Genomic DNA, 19981 nt, shown 5'->3' with positions numbered 1-19981 from the left:
CCTCTCCATCAGCTTCTGTTTCCATCGGACCAACACATTTATGTCTTTTGAGTTTAGACCTCTGGGCAAATCTTCTGTTACAGACTGAGCAGCAGAAAGGTTTTTCTCCTGTGTGGACTGTCATGTGTGACTGTAAATGTCCTCTCTGTGTAAAATATTTCTTACAAACTGAGCAGCTGAAAGGCTTCTCTCCTGTGTGAGTTTTCATGTGTGAGCGTAAATTTCCACTGAGTGTAAAATATTTCTTACAGACTGAGCAGCTGAAAGGTTTTTCTCCTGTGTGGATTCGCACATGTTTCAGTAAATCTCCACTCTGTGTAAAATATTTATTACAAAAAGAGCAGCTAAAAGGCTTCTGTCCTGTGTGGATTCTCATGTGTATTTTCAGATGTGATTTGAAGCTAAATCTCCTCCCGCACTCGGAGCAGCTGAATCGTTTCTTACACGTTGAATCATGTTTCAGAGAGTTTAAAGCTGACTGAGGTTCTCTGGTCTCCTTCCAATCAGCACTGTCATCAGTCTCAGGATCAGAAGAGTCTCCAGTCTGGTCTTCAGTCTCTGGTTGTAAAAGTGGATGTGAGTTCCTGGCTGGTTCTGGTCCTCCACAGTCCTCTCCATCAGCTTCTGTTTCCATGTGTTGAGTTTGTCTCTGATGAAGCTGTGAGGACTGAGCTTCCTCTTCATCATCTTCACTCTTCACAGGGACAGGATTGAATGGGAACTTGGTGATATCAGCCTCCTCCAGCCCTTGAAGCTGCTCTCCCTCCTGACTGATACACAGTTCCTCCTGTTCCTCTTTAATGTGTGGGGGGGGCTCTGGCTCCTGCTGCCCCTGTTCACCAACAGTCACTTCCAGAACGTCTGGAGGTAAAGCTGAAACACAGAGAGACATACATTAAATATCAGTCTCAACAATAGTTTGCTAATTGGCTGAGATCACTCTGATGAGGACACCGCCCCATAATGAAATCATCCCATTCATCCCAGATTCCCCAAAGGTCATCATACAAAACTGAGCTTCCAAAACCCTTAAAAAAAAACCTCATGCCTCCACTCGGCTCCGGCTTTAAAAGCTGTGCCAGTCTGTCTCAGAAAAAGTGGAAGGTAAGATAACTTTGCTGCACCGGATCAGACAGCAGGGCTCCAGACTTGCAACCAACAGCTGTCAATCAAGGTAAACTACAGAGGTCTGTGGCTTAGATCGCCTTGAAGGTGAACAATCAAAGGGGGGGCCAGTGCCTCCTGGGTTTCCGCCGCCGCCAAAGAGTCAAAAGTCAGTTTCATTCACACACGCAGAGATAATCAACTTGGAGAGCAGAGTTCACCCGCGAGTAGGCCTGCACGATAAATCGTTATAAAATCGCGATCTCAATTCACCCTGTTCACGATTTAATTTTTAAACAAACTCAACGTGAACATGAGTTAGGTAGAGACCTGTCTCTGCTTGTTGTTTGAAAAATGAGAAGGAAGTAAAAAAAATTGTATTTAATATGTCAACAAAATATATGCAAATTCCGTGCGATTCCGCATGCGTAACAGAATTCAATTTTCATGACTAGCTTCCGCAATTCACCGTTCGCTAAAGCCACGCCCCCTAGTTACTGTTACTACGCCCGTCAAACAACTGAGAAGCAGACACATAGCCATGGCTGGGCTGAGCTCCATACCTGTTGGTAGAAGTGATTAGTTTTGGAGTAATGCAGCAGACATATCCTGCAGGGCACGACAGAATATGCAATATGCAGCGGAGGGATGTGTTCAATGACCTCAACCTCTCGCTGAATTATCTGTGTCCATAGCAACGTGTGCTTGACAGGCTAACAGCCGGTCTCACGGCAGTTCGTGTAAATGTCCACGTTATTCTATTGATACGTGTTCACGGAGACTTTATTCTCGTTTTTTACGTGTAAATGTAACGTTATTTTCTCGGGGAAAGGACGCGGCGAGGCGGCCCGCTGGGGACGCGCCACAATAACGGGATGGCGGAGGTTTGGTTTAGGAATAAACTTACGGGGAAAAGGGCGCCTTAAACGCCGGGAGACGTGCCGCGGATTTTCGGCTTTTTATATTTCGGCCATTTTTCGTGCTGTGGCCACAAAATACGCTTCACATTTACACGAACTGCCATGAGTTAGCTCGCTAGCTTTACTTACCTTGGAGCAGACATATGTAGCTAGCTATGATTATTAATCTTCGAAGGCATTTAGCTGTGAGTGGGGTCTCCCACATTGCTTAATCCATTGTCGGCATCTTTCCGTTTGGGTCTTGGGCTTTGGAAAGGTGAAAAAAAACGTCCCCTCCCTCTAAACTTTTGGGGTACCTGGTGTCAGACACAGGCGCATCGTTTCACCATCTTGCTGAAATCGCAATGTTTGACGGGGGTCCTTCTCCTTAGTTACAGTTGCTGAGCTAGGATTGGACGAGGAGCGTTCGAGGGCGGGGTTTTCCACATTCAATTCCACCCGGGTTTTCTGCATCGCGGAAATCATAGGGCCCTACTCACAGTTTGCCAAGTTTACCCGTAATAATAGTGTGAAACAAATGTTTACTTTCGCTCTTACTTAAAGGGATACTTCACCCATTTAGCATTAGGCTTTGTATCAGTAGAAACACGGTAGTATTTTCGAATGGCGGAAAATTATGATTTTTGCGTCGTCTGAATTTTTTTTTGCCCAGAGTCAATGGAACTACTTCCGCATGTTTTCAACCCGCCCATAGGGGGTTGGACTGTCTTTTCAGCCGAAAACTTTTACGATTATGTGCATTCAAACTACCGCACATGTGTTTATATTTATTTATAAATGATATGTATGGATATATTTTATATTATTAGAACATGTGACACCATCCCCCCCTTTGAAGTTGATTCATTTCTTCTTCCAGCTTTGACAGCATCACAGATTAAGCTTTCAACTTTTCAAAAATATATATTTCAGCTCGCTTGTTTGCTAAGAGTCGGGTCGGTGATTGTGAATGTGTGATTGTGTAAAGGTGTTCACGAGATAGATACCAACCTTTCGTGAAATTGTTAATTTTGCCAGCCGTCTTCTCTCCTTGATGGATGTTTTAAAGTCATTGTTCGGAGTAATTTCACCCTAGGGTCCTTTGCACCATGACCTCGAGCCAAACACCCCCCCAGAAGCTTTTTTTTTCACCTGGGTCGAACATTGGGAGAGTTAGCGTAGAGTAGCGTTATCAGCTGAATAGCTTAGCGCAGGGGCTAATGGACCCACGTTTGTATCTTGTAAGTTACCCCACTAATAATGCCCGAAATGATACCAAACTTCTACAGTAGTACAAATAGGTTATGTACTCATAAAATGATGGATGGGAAAGTTTGTAAGTATACCAGAAGTTGATGTAAATAACACATGCCTGCTGGATTCTGCTCTCTGCTGTTGTTGCTGCTACCGGGCAGTAAGACGACTTAGGGACCGTCTACAAATTACTACACCGAAAAGAGATGCAACAAAAATATTTATTAATTTTACTTTTTTTTTTTAAGTAAGTGCTAGAGACAAGTAATAATTGAGGTAAGTTTGGAGACATTACCTTATTTAATCATTAAATTAGTAAAGATTTTTGTTGTATCTCTTTTCGGTGATGTAATTTGTAGATGGTCCCTAAGCACTCGTCTTACTGCAGGTAGCAGCAGAGAGCAGAAGCCAGCAGACAAGTGTTCATAAACTTCTGGTGTACTTTTCAAACTTTCCAATCCATCGTTTTATGAGTACATAACCTATTTGTACTAGTGTAGAAGTTTGGTATCATTTCGGACATTATTAGTGGGGTCATTTACGAGATACAAACGTGGATCCATTAGCCCCTGCGCTAAGCTATTCAGCTGATAACGCTACTCTACGCTAACTCTCCCAATGTTCGACCCAGGTGAAAAAAACTTTGGGGGGGTGTTTGGCTCGAGCCCATGGTGCAAAGGACCCTAGAGTGAAATTACTCCGAACCATCACTTTAAGCCTCCTACATCGCCTTCCAGGCAGCTAACCCTCACCTTAACGTAACTATAACCATTGCTGCGGTGCCTGGAAGGCGACGTTGGGGGCTAAAAACACAGGAGCTGTGTGTGTGTGTGTGTGTGTGTGTGTGTGTGTGTGTGTGTGCGCAAGACACAAGTGACAGACAGATGGAGGAGAGCAGGGAAAGGAAATGCAGAAGAACGTGTTTTAAATAGCGTTAGGCGCACCGCGACACATTAGTCTATGTGTGGGAAACAGTGAGTACTTGTACTTCAGTCCAAATGTTGAGGTACTTGTAATTTACTTGAGTCTTTTTCTTTTCATGCCCCTTTCTACTTCTACTCCGCTACATCTCAGAGAGAAATATTGTACTTTTAACTCCACTACATTCATCTGTTACAGCTTTAGTTACTAGTTACTTTAGTTACTCCGCTACATTCATCTGGTACAGCTTTAGTTACTAGTTACTTTAGTTACTCCGCTACATTCATCTGTTACAGCTTAAGTTACTAGTTACTTTAGTTACTCTGCTACATTCATCTGTTACAGCTTTAGTTACTAGTTACTTTAGTTACTCTGCTACATTCATCTGGTACAGCTTTAGTTACTAGTTACTTTAGTTACTCCACTACATTCATCTGTTCCAGCTTTAGTTACTAGTTACTTTAGTTACTCAGCTACATTCATCTGTTCCAGCTTTAGTTACTAGTTACTTTAGTTACTCCACTACATTCATCTGTTCCAGCTTTAGTTACTAGTTACTTTAGTTACTCCGCTACATTCATCTGTTACAGCTTTAGTTACTAGTTACTTTAGTTACTCTGCTACATTCATCTGTTCCAGCTTTAGTTACTAGTTACTTTAGTTACTCTGCTACATTCATCTGTTACAGCTTTAGTTACTAGTTACTTTAGTTACTCCGCTACATTCATCTGTTACAGCTTTAGTTACTAGTTACTTTAGTTACTCCGCTACATTCATCTGTTCCAGCTTTAGTTACTAGTTAGTTACTTTAGTTACTCCGCTACATTCATCTGTTCCAGCTTTAGTTACTAGTTACTTTAGTTACTCCGCTACATTCATCTGTTCCAGCTTTAGTTACTAGTTAGTTACTTTAGTTACTCCGCTACATTCATCTGTTCCAGCTTTAGTTACTAGTTACTTTAGTTACTCCGCTACATTCATCTGTTACAGCTTTAGTTACTAGTTACTTTAGTTACTCCGCTACATTCATCTGTTACAGCTTTAGTTACTAGTTACTTTAGTTACTCCGCTACATTCATCTGTTACAGCTTTAGTTACTAGTTACTTTAGTTACTCCGCTACATTCATCTGTTACAGCTTCAGTTACTAGTTACTTTAGTTACTCCGCTACATTCATCTGTTACAGCTTTAGTTACTAGTTACTTTAGTTACTCCGCTACATTCATCTGTTACAGTTTTAGTTACTAGTTACTTTAGTTACTCCGCTACGTTCATCTGTTACAGCTTCAGTTACTAGTTACTTTAGTTACTCTGCTACATTCATCTGTTACAGCTTTAGTTACTAGTTAGTTACTTTAGTTACTCCGCTACATTCATCTGTTACAGCTTTAGTTACTAGTTACTTTAGTTACTCTGCTACATTCATCTGTTACAGCTTCAGTTACTAATTACTTTAGTTACTCCACTATATTCATCTGTTACAGCTTTAGTTACTAGTTACTTTAGTTACTCCGCTACATTCATCTGTTCCAGCTTTAGTTACTAGTTAGTTACTTTAGTTACTCCGCTACATTCATCTGTTCCAGCTTTAGTTATTAGTTACTTTAGTTACTCCGCTACATTCATCTGTTCCAGCTTTAGTTACTAGTTACTTTAGTTACTCCGCTACATTCATCTGTTCCAGCTTTAGTTACTAGTTAGTTACTTTAGTTACTCCACTACATTCATCTGTTACAGCTTTAGTTACTAGTTACTTTAGTTACTCCACTACATTCATCTGTTCCAGCTTTAGTTACTAGTTACTTTAGTTACGCCGCTACGTTCATCTGTTCCAGCTTTAGTTACTAGTTACTTTAGTTACTCCGCTACATTCATCTGTTACAGCTTTAGTTACTAGTTACTTTAGTTACTCCACTACATTCATCTGTTACAGCTTCAGTTACTAGTTACTTTACACATTAAGATTCCTGCACACAAAACACATGTAGTTTATAACATCTGATGTTTGATTCTAAAGTAAACTAGCCGACAATATAAAGGCTACGCTGAGATGATGAGACCATTAAACACACAGCTGGTTGGATCCTTTACTCTTTAATACTTTAAATACATTGTCCTGGTGATACTTACAGACTTGTACTGAAGTAACATTTTCACTGCAGGACTTTTACTGTAACATAAGATTTTTTACAGTGTGGTATTAGTACTTTAACTGCAGTAAAGGGTCTGAATACTTCTTCCAGAAGTAAATCTAGGACAGCGGATGGTTTTCTTGCAGCTGAAGGACTGGGAGGATAAAGTTGATATAAAGTTGATGAAGCTGATATAAAAACACGTTAGCTTCAGGAGCTAGCTGCATGCGGCTAACAGGCTAACGTTAGCTTAGCGTGACTATGAGAGCAGTTAGCCTGTCAGACTAACCTTCTCCCCGCAGCTTGGTCTCCTCCGTGTGTTCCCGGTGCCGCTCCATCTCTGATGAACAGACTAAGAAACGCTGTTTGGGATTCCCTGATCTGGATTCAGCTAACGGCTTCTCTCCTCACCGCTCCCGCTGCTCAGCGCGGGCTAACAACAACAAACACCACTTCCGGGGGGACCGCTGTCAAAATAAAAGCCCCGTTATTCTATTTTCACTTTTTTTGTTATGATTTCTTTCATGAGGATACATTTTGTTACATTCAGGAACCCTTTTTTACTGGTTCACATATCTGTCTGTATGGTTCATACAGAATATCCATATTTAGTCTGTTTTTCTTATATTCTGTTAATACACTGTATATATCTATATTATTATTACTACTTATGTTACTACTACTACATTGCACATATCTGTACATGTTGTTCATACATTTTTCATATTACATAGCCATATTGATTTGGCTCTTATAAGGTAACTGCTAATACATTGCACACATTTATATTTAATTTATATTACTCTCTCTTTTTGCACTTCTGGTTGGACACAAACTGCATGTCGTTGTCTTTGTACTTGTACTCTGCACAATGACAATGACGAAGTTGAATCTAATCAAATAAAATCTAAATAAACACGATGAGGTGCATATTGTTATTGCACTTCCAGTTTTGGGGTTTATTGCACACAAGTCTTTATAGAGGATTTCAACTTCTTCCGGATGGAATCAACACATTCAGGACATCCCGCTAGTCTCCTGAAGAAGCGTGGCCGTGGCGGAGCCCACGGGACACAGAGACAGGAAACTACTCTGAGTTGGGGCGTCAACAATCGCACAATCGTCACAGATGCATTCTGAGATAGAATAAATAACTTCTGGGTTGTTTGCATTTCTTTAAACCAATCACAGTCGTCTTGGGCGGCGCTAAGCTCTGGACGCAGCAGTGGTGGCTCTGCTAAATAGTCTCAGGAAGGAATTTGTTATGGTGGAACATTTGCACCCTGCAAAAGTAAACTCCACATCCAATATTAAATGAAGTTAACTGATGACACAACACAGTACCATGAGCTATTTAAATTAGCTGATAAATGGATAAACCTCATTGGTTCTTACCAGTGTATCTCCCCGTGTACTTCGTCCACAGCAATCCCACCAATCGCTCTGAAAACGTCCCAGTTAGAGAGGAAATACCCTAAACATATTCTTTGTAAATCTTTTCCAGCAACGGACAAACAAACCATGGAGTAGTAACGTTATGAGGCAGAGAGCCAGCTGCTGAATGAGTCAAACTAACTTCATGCTTCATCCACGTTGCTATCACCCCCGAGCTTCATTTGGCTCGTTTTTTGTCAACGATGTGGCGTTATCGCCGTTTTATGGTCCTGCAGAGGCTCCACACAGAACTTTTGCTGTAGCCTACGTCAGTGGCCTGATGTTTATACTTGTGCGCTGGTGTGTGCCTCGAGCCGGCATGTGTGTGTGTGTGTGTGTGGGGGGGGGGGCGGAGTGTGTTAGAGTGAAGGAGAAGTGAAAGAGTGACAGCGATTAGCGGAGTGATTACCGACTCTGGAGACCTAGTGAGAGAACCAAAGAGTCTCCCCTGTTCTTTCTGACCACGGTGGGAGATCTGGAGCAGGAGAAGTTAACCCTCTCCTTGATCTCATGTTGTTTATGGAGAAGGAGAACCAGGAAATGAGTCGGGGGAAATGCAACGCTACCAAGCCACGGCCGAGCCACGTGCGTCACTGTGACGTGTGGTTACATTTTTCGAGAGGTCGATTCTACGCAGAAGCATAAAAAGGGACACTGGACTCTTTCTATGCGGTTTGTTTTTCTGAGCTCAAGAAGAAAAGGACATTTTCAAACCTTAAAAATCTTTAACCTTAAAAAAAAAAAGGGATGGGACATTTATCAGTCGTTGGGCATTGACAGAGAGATGGTGAGCCTGTGTGTGTGTATGATGAACTGTGAGTAAAACCTTTCATTTTTGTCTGATCTGGACATTATTTGAGTCTTTCACTGTGTTTTGGTGAGACTTTTGTTGATGCAGAGAATTACCAAACCCATTAATCCAATAATTCACCTTACCATTGAGCTTGGAAAACATCTTCAGTTGCTCATTTGGACTTCCCCCTGCAACCCGGGAAGTCAGAGAGAGACTATTGCTTATCTCAGCCAGCAGAGCCCACCCCCACAGGTATTAACTCTTCCTTTTACACAGCATGTGCAACTTAGGACCACCAGGAGGGCCGACAGCTATCAGAACACGGCTGTGAGGGACACTTCCAGGGCCAGCAAAGGTGCTTGATGCACAATTACTGTCTCAATAATGCCTTTTTACATCTCTCAGCCCCTTGTCAGTTGAGGTGCAGGACGTTTATTGGGAAGGTTTGGCAAGTTGACACTCTCTTACTTATAAAAGTAAAAGGGAGGTGACAAGGTGAAAGGAAGACAAAGCAGCAATACACCTACATTACGCCAAGACCGAGGGAGTGACCACAAAAGGGGTCCAAATGTATACCACACCACTGCTAAGGAGAAAGGATATTGCGTTATTCAAAAATAGGCCTGTTCCCCCCCAACACTCTGCCTGGTCAATGCTCCGACAACAGCCCAGACATGGAGCTACTTCAGCCACCAGTCTCCCCAGTCCCTGGTAAGATGCCGAGCCCTGGGGCCTCATTTATAAAACCGGTTACGCAAGAAAAAGTTGCGTGAAGCAGGGTGAAATTTGCTGTCACAACATTCGTCGCAAAAGTCGGGATTTATAAAGAATTTCCATGCGTAAAAATGTGGCCAGTTTTCAGGAACATTTTGACCATGCGTGTGATCGTGCGTAATGCTCCCAAGGTTTTGTAGACTGCGTTTTAGTTTTCCGAACCCAACCCATTTTTTGTTTTCCTGAACCCAACAATCCCGTTCTTTCCAAGCGGACCCAGAGCCGGTCACGGAGCCCGGCGAGGGGATCCTCCCACACTGTGCAACGGACGTTTAAGGAGACTTTTAGCGTCAATAAGAACGATAAAGGCACCTGACCAAACGTTCATATTTTATGAGATGGGAGTATATATATGGGACGACCTTGGGAGGAGCGTGAGGCTTGTGCACAACGAGGTAACGCATGTCCACAGGGGCGGATTAAGGTGGTCAGGGGCCCCTAGGCTGCTCTTTATGTGAGCCCCCCATTAATCATTGCACTTTACTGGAAAAATGTATTTAGACACACAAACACACACACACGCACCAATTACCACCACACCACATAGGTAAAATGAGAAAACTACATCATAAAACTAACATCAACAGAGATGTAAGTGGAAAGAATACCAGATATTATCCTCTGCCACCGCAGCACCAAAACAATTACAATGGAAATGTAACTAAACAGCAAAGCAGCAGAATTCCCTGGATTCACAGTTCAACAGCAAGCTGGCAATCACTTTTAGCTTTATAAACCAACAGGTAGGCTACAGCATCTGCAGCAGTGCAGAACACCTGGTTTTACTGAGGCAAAATCACAACATCACTACCAGTGGTGGAAGAAGTATTCAGATCTTTTTACTTAAGTAAAAGTACTAATACCATACTGTCCTGCATTGAAAATGTTACTTAAGTAAAAGTATGTAAGTATCATCAGGAAAATGTAGTTGAAATATTAAAAGTGAAAGTACTGAATGTCGAAAAATCCTCATATTTTTAAACAAAACAAACAAATGTATTGTTAATCAACTAGTGTTTAATGTTCTCATCATCTCAGCTGACTTGTAGCCATTATATTGTCGGCTAGTTTAGTTTAGAATCAAACATCATGTGGTCTGTGTGCAGTAATCTTAATGTGTAAAGTAACTAGTAACTAAAGTAACTAAAGCTGTAACAGATGAATGTAGTGGAGTAAAAAGTATTAGATTTATCTCTGAAATGTAGCGGAGTAGAAGTAGAAAGTGGCAAGCAGCACAACATGTAGGCTACATATTGTTTCATAATCATTACGCCTTTAGAATTTTTTTTTTTAATTCACATGCAGGATCCGAGTTATAGGTAGCAGCAGGGACGGACTGGGACCAAAAATTGGCCCTGGCATTTTGGCCCAGACCGGCACACCACAGAAGATCACAAATACCCCCCCATCCTTGCTCTCCCCTGAATGTGTATAGCAACTCCTACTCCTTAAAAATACTAACGCCATGTAAGGGGTAAGCAAGAATAAGTGAGAGTTGAGATATTAAATACTTCAAAAAAGTGCCATTTATTAATACAATAAAACGGTATACTCCTCATGAATCATAAAACAAGCTATATATATATATATATATATATATATATATATATAATCATTTCACGACTGAAGAAGCCCTGTGCTTTAATTTCAAGAGGTCTATCTTGAGTTTTTGTCTACCAATGCAAATAGAAAAGCTAAAATTCTCATTAAGAAAGCTTGCATGATGTGCAACGTTTATCTAGGCTACTTTAAGGACACAAATGCACAAGCACAAGCTTATGGTTTGATGAACCTTAAGGTGGTGTTTTGCTTATTATTAAGATGTAGGCCACTTTGTTGAATGAAAGGCAGTCTAATATAGCCTAATAATAATAAAACGGTGAGAAAATGATCAGTCAACACTCAGATACCCGTGCACTTAGCCAAACTAATGCAATGATACAGTATAGCATGCCTATTTCTTTTATTGTTGTAGTGTTATCATGAACAGTTTGTCCACCAATCAGTTTTATCAAGGGGTCAAGTGTTTTAAGGGGAGTTGTGTTTACCGCAGCCGGTTGTAGCCTCACTCCCTCATCTCTGTCCCTCTCCTCCTGAGTCTCCTCCTCACCGTGCATGTCACTGTAGCCGACACCAGCACCACTATCATCGGCCACGGGAGCTGATGGAGGTCCTGCTACTGGCCAAAACATGTCCGTCCATTTGACACATTTGGCAGCGCTTCTTTTCTCACGCAGCTTCTCAGCACCTCCTTTGCGTTTCTTCTCCATGACCTCTATCACTGTTCTAGCCTGGCAGATGCACACCCGAAACTGCATGCAGGCAGAAATCCCAAAGAGGGTGCTGTTTAAAGATATGCTGTCCTCTTCATTGTCTTGGTTAACGTTATCCTCACCTAGCGCCACTCCACAGCTAGCTGCTGCTGTAGCGGCATGTTCATCGCTTTGGACTGTTGTTCTTCATGTCTGTATCCACAACAGTAGTCGTAAAGAAAGTTTGTCATCTTTGGCAGCGTTGCCAAATACTTATCGGCATCTTTTTTCTTTTATTTGAGCCGCTCGGGTAACTTCGTTTAATTTTCGCGTTTAGACTCGTCTTGCTTCGTCTCTGTTTGAGTTCTCCTGTCACTGTGTGTTTATCTTTCGCGCCGCGCACCATTATGGACCAGTCCATTTCAATGTGAAAGTAGGGGGTGTATGGAAAAAAATAGTCTATGTGATATTTTTGACTAAAGTGTTTTTTGGCCAGCCCAGAGTCAATTGAAAAAAAACAATGGGCCGCCGATCTAGGCCTAACACTTTTATGGGCCAAAAAAAAAAAAAAAAGTATAATAATAATAATAAAGTGTCTGGCCAATCCGGGGCCAACATTCATCTAATTCTAATTCATTCAGCCAACACGTGTGGCCCCTAGGCTGCAGCCTACGTAGCCTGTGCATTAATCCGCGCCTGCACGTCCGTATTTATAGTGCATACCGGTGTGCGCCGCAAAATGTTATAAATCAGAATTTTGTTTTTGCATACGAAACTGGTCCAGTCCAGTCTCTTACAACTTTATATTATAAAGGTTTATAGATTTGACACCTGTAATAACAGCGACATGGAAAATAATAGCAGGCCTAAAAAGTCATCTGTACTAGTTCATTTTGAAGGACAAATTCCAACAAGAACACATGGAAACCACAGAGCCATATGCCGTCTGTGGCTCCATAAAGGCTACTTGAAATTTCAAAAGGCATTTACAAGTAAGTTAACAGGCAGACAGTCTTTATTTTGAAAACCATCTCTTGATGGTATTATACTACTGATATTTGATATCATCAGTGTTGGGGTCACGACTCAAGAATGTGTAATACACATTATTCACTTAAAAAAAAATGCATTACCTTACTTGTTATTCTCTATGGATAGTAACTCATTACTCTACTCATTACATTACTGTAGCGCAACACAGCAATAGCCTGGCATATAGCTCATAAAGGGCTTAAACACACCTTCAACTCACAACACAACAGTAACAATGTGTTACATTACTCAGTTACAGCCAAATGTGATTATATTATGGCATTACTTTGTAAAGAGTTACCCCCAACACTGGATATCATGTGTTTAAAAGCATGCAAGCACATTTTTAAGTATTGTAAATCAAGAAAACAATTCTTGTCCATTGTGGACTTAATAGAAATATTTGTTCTCTTAAAGAGTGATCTATATTTTGGAGCACAATGTATGAAGGGTTGAGGAGTGACTAGTTAAATGTAACAAAATTATTAAATTACAAAATTAACGTAATTGTATTTAGTTGTATTACTAAGGTAAAATGTGTAATTCAATTAGTTACTAATCAAATTAAAAGGAAATTGCTTTGCATTAATAAAGTAATCCAAACCACATTTATAATGGGTAACTTATAACAGTAAGTAATTACATTTCCAAAGTAACCTTCCTAACACTGAATGTATGTGATATTCAACACATACTTTCTGTTGTGTGACTGTATGGAATTTCTTTGAATTGCCATGACTTTAAATCCACTTCCTGTGATTCAAATTCCTGGGGGTGGAGTCAATTCAATTCAAATTCCAATTCATGAATTGAATGGAGGCCTATTCTTAAATTCTGAATTTTGCACAACCCTATTCCCATGGGCCCACCACCTGTGGGAGGAACCGCTGGGGTCGGGTGCACTGTCACATGGGTGGCAGTGAAGGTCAGGGGCCTCGACGGACGTCCCCTCTCTGTGGGGGAAGGAGCAGGAACTGGTGCGGGAGGTGGAGCGCTACCGGTTAGATCTGGTGGGGCTTACCTCTACGCACAGTCTCGGTTCTGGAACCATACTCCTGGACAGGGGTTGGACTCTTTTCTTCTCCGAAGTTGCCCAGGGTGTGAGGCGCCGGGCGGGTGTGGGGATACTCACAAGCCCCCGGCTGAGCGCCGCTGCGTTGGAGTTTACCCCGGTGGACGAGAGGGTCGCCTCCCTACGCCTGCGGGTTGTGGGGGGGAAAACTCTGACTGTTGTTTGTGCATATGCACCAAACAGGAGTTCGGAGTATTCAACCTTCTTGGAGACCTTGACTGGAGTCCTGCATGGGGCGCCAGTGGGGGACTCCATTGTTCTGCTGGGGGACTTCAACGCACACGTGGGCAATGATGGAGACACATGGAGAGGCGTGATTGGGAGAAACGGCCTCCCTGATCTAAACCAGAGTGGTTGTTTGTTGTTGGACTTCTGTGCTAGTCATGGATTGTCTATAACAAACACCATGTTCAAACATAGGGATGCTCATAAGTGTAGTTGGTACCAGAGCACCCTAGGCCAAAGGTCAATGATCGATTTCATAATCGTTTCATCTGATCTGAGGCCGTATGTTTTGGACACTCGGGTGAAGAGAGGGGCAGAGCTGTCAACCGATCACCATCTGGTGGTGAGTTGGGTCAGGGGGGGGGGAAGACTCTGGACAGACCTGGTAAGCCCAAATGGGTAGTGCGGGTAAATCGGGAACGTCTGAAGGAGGCCCCTGTCCGACAGACTTTCAACTCACACCTCCGGCGGAGCTTTTCGTGCATCCCTGTGGAGGCTGGGGGCATTGAACCCGAGTGGACAATGTTCAAAGTTTCCATTGCTGAAGCTGCGGCGAGGAGCTGTGGTCTTAGGGTCTTAGGTGCCTCAAGGGGCGGTAACCCACGAACACCGTGGTGGACACCGGTGGTCAGGGAAGCCGTCCGACTGAAGGAGTCTTTCCGGGATATGTTATCCCAGAGGACTCCGGAGGCGGTTGCAGGGTACCGAAGGGCCCGAAGGGCTGCAGCCTCTGCCGTGAAAGAGGCAAAGCAGCGGGTGTGGGAGAATTTTGGAGAAGACATAGAGAAGGACTTTCGGTCGGCACCAAGGTGCTTCTGGAAAACTGTTCGCCACCTCAGGAGGAGGAGATACAGAAGTATCACACTTCTCAGCCTCCCTGGTAAAATCTACTCCAAGGTGCTGGAAAGGAGGGTTCGGCCAATAGTCGAACCTCGGGTTGAGGAGGAACAATGCGGATTCCGTCCTGGTTGTGGAACAACGGACCAGCTCTTCACTCTCGCAAGGATCCTGGAGGGAGCCTGGGAGTATGCCCAACCGGTCTACATGTGTGTTGTGGATCTGGAAAAGGCGTATGACCGGGTCCCACGGGAGATACTGTGGGAGGTGATGCGGGAGTATGGGGTGAGGGGGTCTCTTCTCAGGGCCATCCAATCTTTGTACGACCAAAGGGAGAGCTGTGTCCAGGTTCTCGGCAGTAAGTCGGACTTGTTTCAGGTGAAGTGAGGGCTGCGCTTTGTCACCAATCCTGTTTGTAATATTTATGGACAGGATATCGAGGCGTAGTCGGGGTGGGGAGGGGTTGCGGTTCGGTGGGCTGGGGATCTCATCGCTGCTCTTTGCAGATGATGTGGTCCTGATGGCATCATCGGCCTGCGACCTTCAGCACTCACTGGATCGGTTCGCAGCCGAGTGTGAAGCATTTGGGATGAGGATCAGAACTTCTAAATCTGAGGCCATGGTTCTCAGCAGGAAACCGATGGAGTGCCTTCTCCAGGTAGGGAATGAGTCCTTACCCCAAGTGAAGGAGTTCAAGTACCTTGGGGTTTTGTTCGCGAGTGAGGGGACAATGGAGCGGGAGATTGGTCGGAGAATTGGTGCAGCGGGTGCGGTATTACATTTTAATCTATCGCACCGTTGTGACGAAAAGAGAGCTGAGCCAGAAGGCAAAGCTCTCATTCTACTGGTCAGTTTTCGTTCCTACCCTCACCTATGGTCATGAAGGCTGGGTCATGACCGAAAGAACGAGGTCCAGGGTACAAGCGGCTGAAATGGGTTTCCTCAGGAGGGTGGCTGGCGTCTCCCTTAGAGATAGGGTGAGAAGCTCAGTCATCCGTGAGGAGCTCGGAGTAGAGCCGCTGCTCCTTTGCGTCGAAAGGAGCCAGTTGAGGTGGTTCGGGCATCTGGTGAGGATGCCCCCTGGGCGCCTCCCTAGGGAGGTGTTCCAGGCCCGTCCAGCTGGGAGGAGGCCTCGGGGAAGACCCAGGACTAGGTGGAGGGAGGTCCAGCTGGGAGGAGGCCTCGGGGAAGACCCAGGACTAGGTGGAGGGAGGTCCAGCTGGGAGGAGGATTCAGGGAAGACCCAGGACTAGGTGGAGGGAGGTCCATCTGGGAGGAGGCCTCGGGGAAGACCCAGGACTAGGTGGAGGGAGGTCCAGCTGGGAGGAGGCCTCGGGGAAGACCCAGGACTAGGTGGAGGGATTATATATCCAACCTGGCCTGGGAACGCCTCGGGATCCCCCAGTCGGAGCTGGTTAAAGTTGCTCGGGAAAGGGAAGTTTGGGGTCCCCTGCTGGAGCTGCTCCCCCCGCGACCCGATACCGGATAAGCGGATGAAGATGGATGGATGGATATTCTGACAGACCAGCAACAGTTTCCACCGTGTGACATTTGTTTCCAATGTGCAGTGTGAACACAAACCGAGCCAAATGAAAAATAATGCAGCAACTACCCCCCGGATGAGTTCACCAAACTATAGGTGTGAAAGCGCCTTTAAACAAATCATCCAGTATGTTTACATGCACATTTATATTCCACTATTATTCCCAATATGACAATATTCCTAAATTGATGCAGGTCATGTAAACAGCATATTGTGTTTGGATATTCCCAATTAGGCCTTTTTCCAATGTAGACGTGGGATATTCTGGTATTATTTGGGTTTTAGAGGCATTCTTTGGAAATGTGTACAGCACATTCAGAATCTGTGTCTCAATCTGTGTTTTTACTGCAGTTTGTGACAGTTTACGGCCTCTTGCTTGTTTACGGCTTATGGTCGGCTCTGTGAGTTGCTATGGTTACTGTAAACAAACCAACCAGACGACAGTTTGCAGTGCTGTCCTAGAGATGGTCAGCCAAAAGAAAAGAGGAAACACAGCTACTTTTAAACCTTATCAAAGACTCTGATATCAGCAGGTTTTGGCATATGAGCCAAGCTTAACAACTAAATGCATGTAAACATAGTCAGTGAACCACTCTTATGTAAATAATTATAATAAAGTAAAACAAATGTGAACTCATCTGAAATTCTGAGTTGTAAAAGGCCATTGAATGGCACAACTGACTCACAACAAAGGGCTGCGGTATAGTGACTTTGCTTCCTCTTCCTCTTTGTCTTCAGTCTCGCACTCTCTCTCTTCATTTGGCTCTGCATTGCACTTTCCTTCTTCCTGTTAAGTGGTTTCATGTCTTTACCGCAGTTAATGCTTCCTTACTTCTCAGAAATGACACTTAGTTAAATGTCAGTTAAATGTTTCCAAAACCAAACAGAGTAAGTAAGAGAGTAAGAAACTAAACTGAGATCAAACGTAGAGTTTACACATCAGTCAAACATGATTTAAAAGGGACACCCACACACACACAGATCAGCATGATTCTTCATGATATAGACTTGTCATAACTTCGTACTTACCTCCTCCGTGTGGCTGGTTATCAGAGTGATCATCCCCGATAGCGTCTGCACTCTGGTATATTTCCACCTCCCTCTCCTCCCACTCTTCTTTGTCTTCTTGCACATTTCTGTTGTATCTCACCTTCTTTGACACATCTGGTGTGTCATAAATATCTGCAGACATAAACAGCAGCTGCACTTCAACATACACACACACACACACACACACACACACACACACACACACACACACACACACACACAAACGCAACTTGTAACTGTAGTCTGGTGGTTTTCTTAACTATTGTATAAATAGCATTTATTCACACCTAGCCACACAGCAGTTCAACAGTTTGGACACAACAGGACATTCTGCTTTTGCAGTAATTTCTGTTGCCCGAAACTGAAACATTTTAATGTTTAATGAAGTTAAAGAGTTGACAATTGATGAATTAATATGCATATTCTGCTTTGGAACAATGTATTGGACCATCAGTCTGCCAAACCATGTTTTAACAATAACAGACTTCCACTACTGTAGGGCCCAATTCCATAAAAATGATTGTGGTGACACCCTGATGTTTCCATTACTGCCACCATCAGGCCAAATGTCCCAATGGTACAAAGAAACACTACAATGTGACCCATTGTTGTGTGGACTGCTGTTGAGAAGCCAAGAGTTTGCATTTTGGCTGTCGCCAGCTTGCCGTTTTGGAGCCAGAAGGGACCATATTTAGAAAGGTTGGAGCTGGGGAGGTTGATGCATTCAAGCCAGTGTTGTGTATGGTTACATTGCTAAGCTAAACGGGAAATAGATATACAGATATACTAAATGATGTCGATTTAATTTGTGATTTATTATTTATGGTTTATTTATAACTTAATTATATAGTATGTATTTAGTTTGTACTTATATAATTTCATCCACATACTGTTGGAGAAATGAGCGTGTTTTGATTGTGTGGCCATAAAGGATAATTAAGAAGTGACACTTGTTTGGTTCTTATCGGACCCCCCTCAGTGGACCCGGATTCACTATTAACCAGTTATCAGTACATGGGTAGCGCCATTGTGCACCCATTTACTCATAGTCCTTCGGGCCGGAACCAGGCCCACTGTTGTTGACTATGTCAGATTATTCATATAAGCCCACAGTGAGGGTGCGGAGGCAGACTACACTTCCAGCTGCAACAAGTGCAGTATTGTATAGTATGACAAATATATAAGACTAATAAGACTTGTTTCTTTTAAAACATTTCTCACCTGTAATGTTCCCCTGTGTCGATTATTTTGTCTCCTGGCAGAAACTGTTGCTCAGGTTGTTTCAGCTCTTCTGCAACTTGCTGTAGTTGTTGCTCAGTTGGTTGCATCGGGTCTGTAGCTGGTCTTTGTCCAAAGTGACTAAATTAGCTGATTAAAACCATAAAAAATTAAGAAACAGACCAACAACACCAAATCATTTTGACTGAAGTCTTGAGAAAAACAGCAATAGATATAAGTAAGACCATTTGGAAAAATGTATGCTTAGTATGCAGTGTGAAGTTGGATCATGTGTATTGTATTATCAGACCTGCAAACTCAGAAGGGCTGTATGTATGTATGTATGTATGTATATATATTTAATAAGAACTTATTTCACCAGAAAATTCCTTTAAACAAAAAAAACAACCACTGGATGAGAAAAGGCTATTTTTCAATAACTCTGAATGCAGCACGAGGCTGGTGAGGTGAGTTTCAAGTGAATGCAACATCTGTTGTTGTTTTTCCGACAACAGCAGCTGCAAACGGTCATACGTTCCTCTCCAGTGAAATACAGACAAACATTTACACCGTTTAGCTGTCAGCATTTTAACCATGTTTACTCCAGCTGCTAGCTAATGGTAGGCTAATGTTACCTGCTGAAAAGTTTAGTGTTAACTAGTGTGACATGCGGCGATGTTTAGGTTGCCTCTAACGTCCGTTTAGGAGCATCAGAGAGAAGCGCAGGCATTTCAGTGGCTCCGAAATCCTCGTTGCAATTCGTCAAATGTTTGCAGGTATGATTATAACATTTCTTACCTGAAACAATCTCCTAAACGGCAATCTTTTTCAATCTTTAATAGTTGATTATGTTCATAATCGCTTAAAATACTTCAAACTACAGAAAGCCACTTCATTGTTCTTTGTTAAAAAAAGAAAAGAAAAAAAAAACTTCAAAGCACTTCTATCAGTCTGGCACTGACTTTCAAGCATAAAAACAGATCCTTAATGCATAATCTTAATGCATTTGATCATAAACTCTTTTCTGGATACGAGTCTGAAAACAATGCTGCAACAAAAGTATGTAGGCAGTGTTTGAATTACACCAGGGCTTTTGGGGAAGCCCCATTCTTCGGAGATGGGAGGGTACTGCCCCTCATATATGAACTCATCCACCTACAACAAAGAAAACAGAACAATTATTCACCATTACAAAGTTTTATATAAGCGCCCTGCGTGTGGACAGGCAATGGTTTGTGTTAAGAGACAGAACACAGGAAGAAAAATTAAGAAACGTACACGATGGCAAACAAAACAGTCACGAGTCGACACATGGAGCTACGTTACGTTGACAGCTACCCAAAATAAACGTGCGGTCATTATACATTACGTGGAAGGTTATCCACATAACAATTAATTTCATTAAACACAACAAAATATTTTTTACGAAGATTTTTACAAA

Source organism: Perca flavescens, chromosome 14 (assembly GCF_004354835.1).
Source record: "Perca flavescens isolate YP-PL-M2 chromosome 14, PFLA_1.0, whole genome shotgun sequence".
Lineage (NCBI taxonomy): Eukaryota > Metazoa > Chordata > Actinopteri > Perciformes > Percidae > Perca > Perca flavescens.
The sequence above is the reverse complement of the archived record's forward strand: the minus strand, read 5'-3'. Positions refer to the sequence as shown.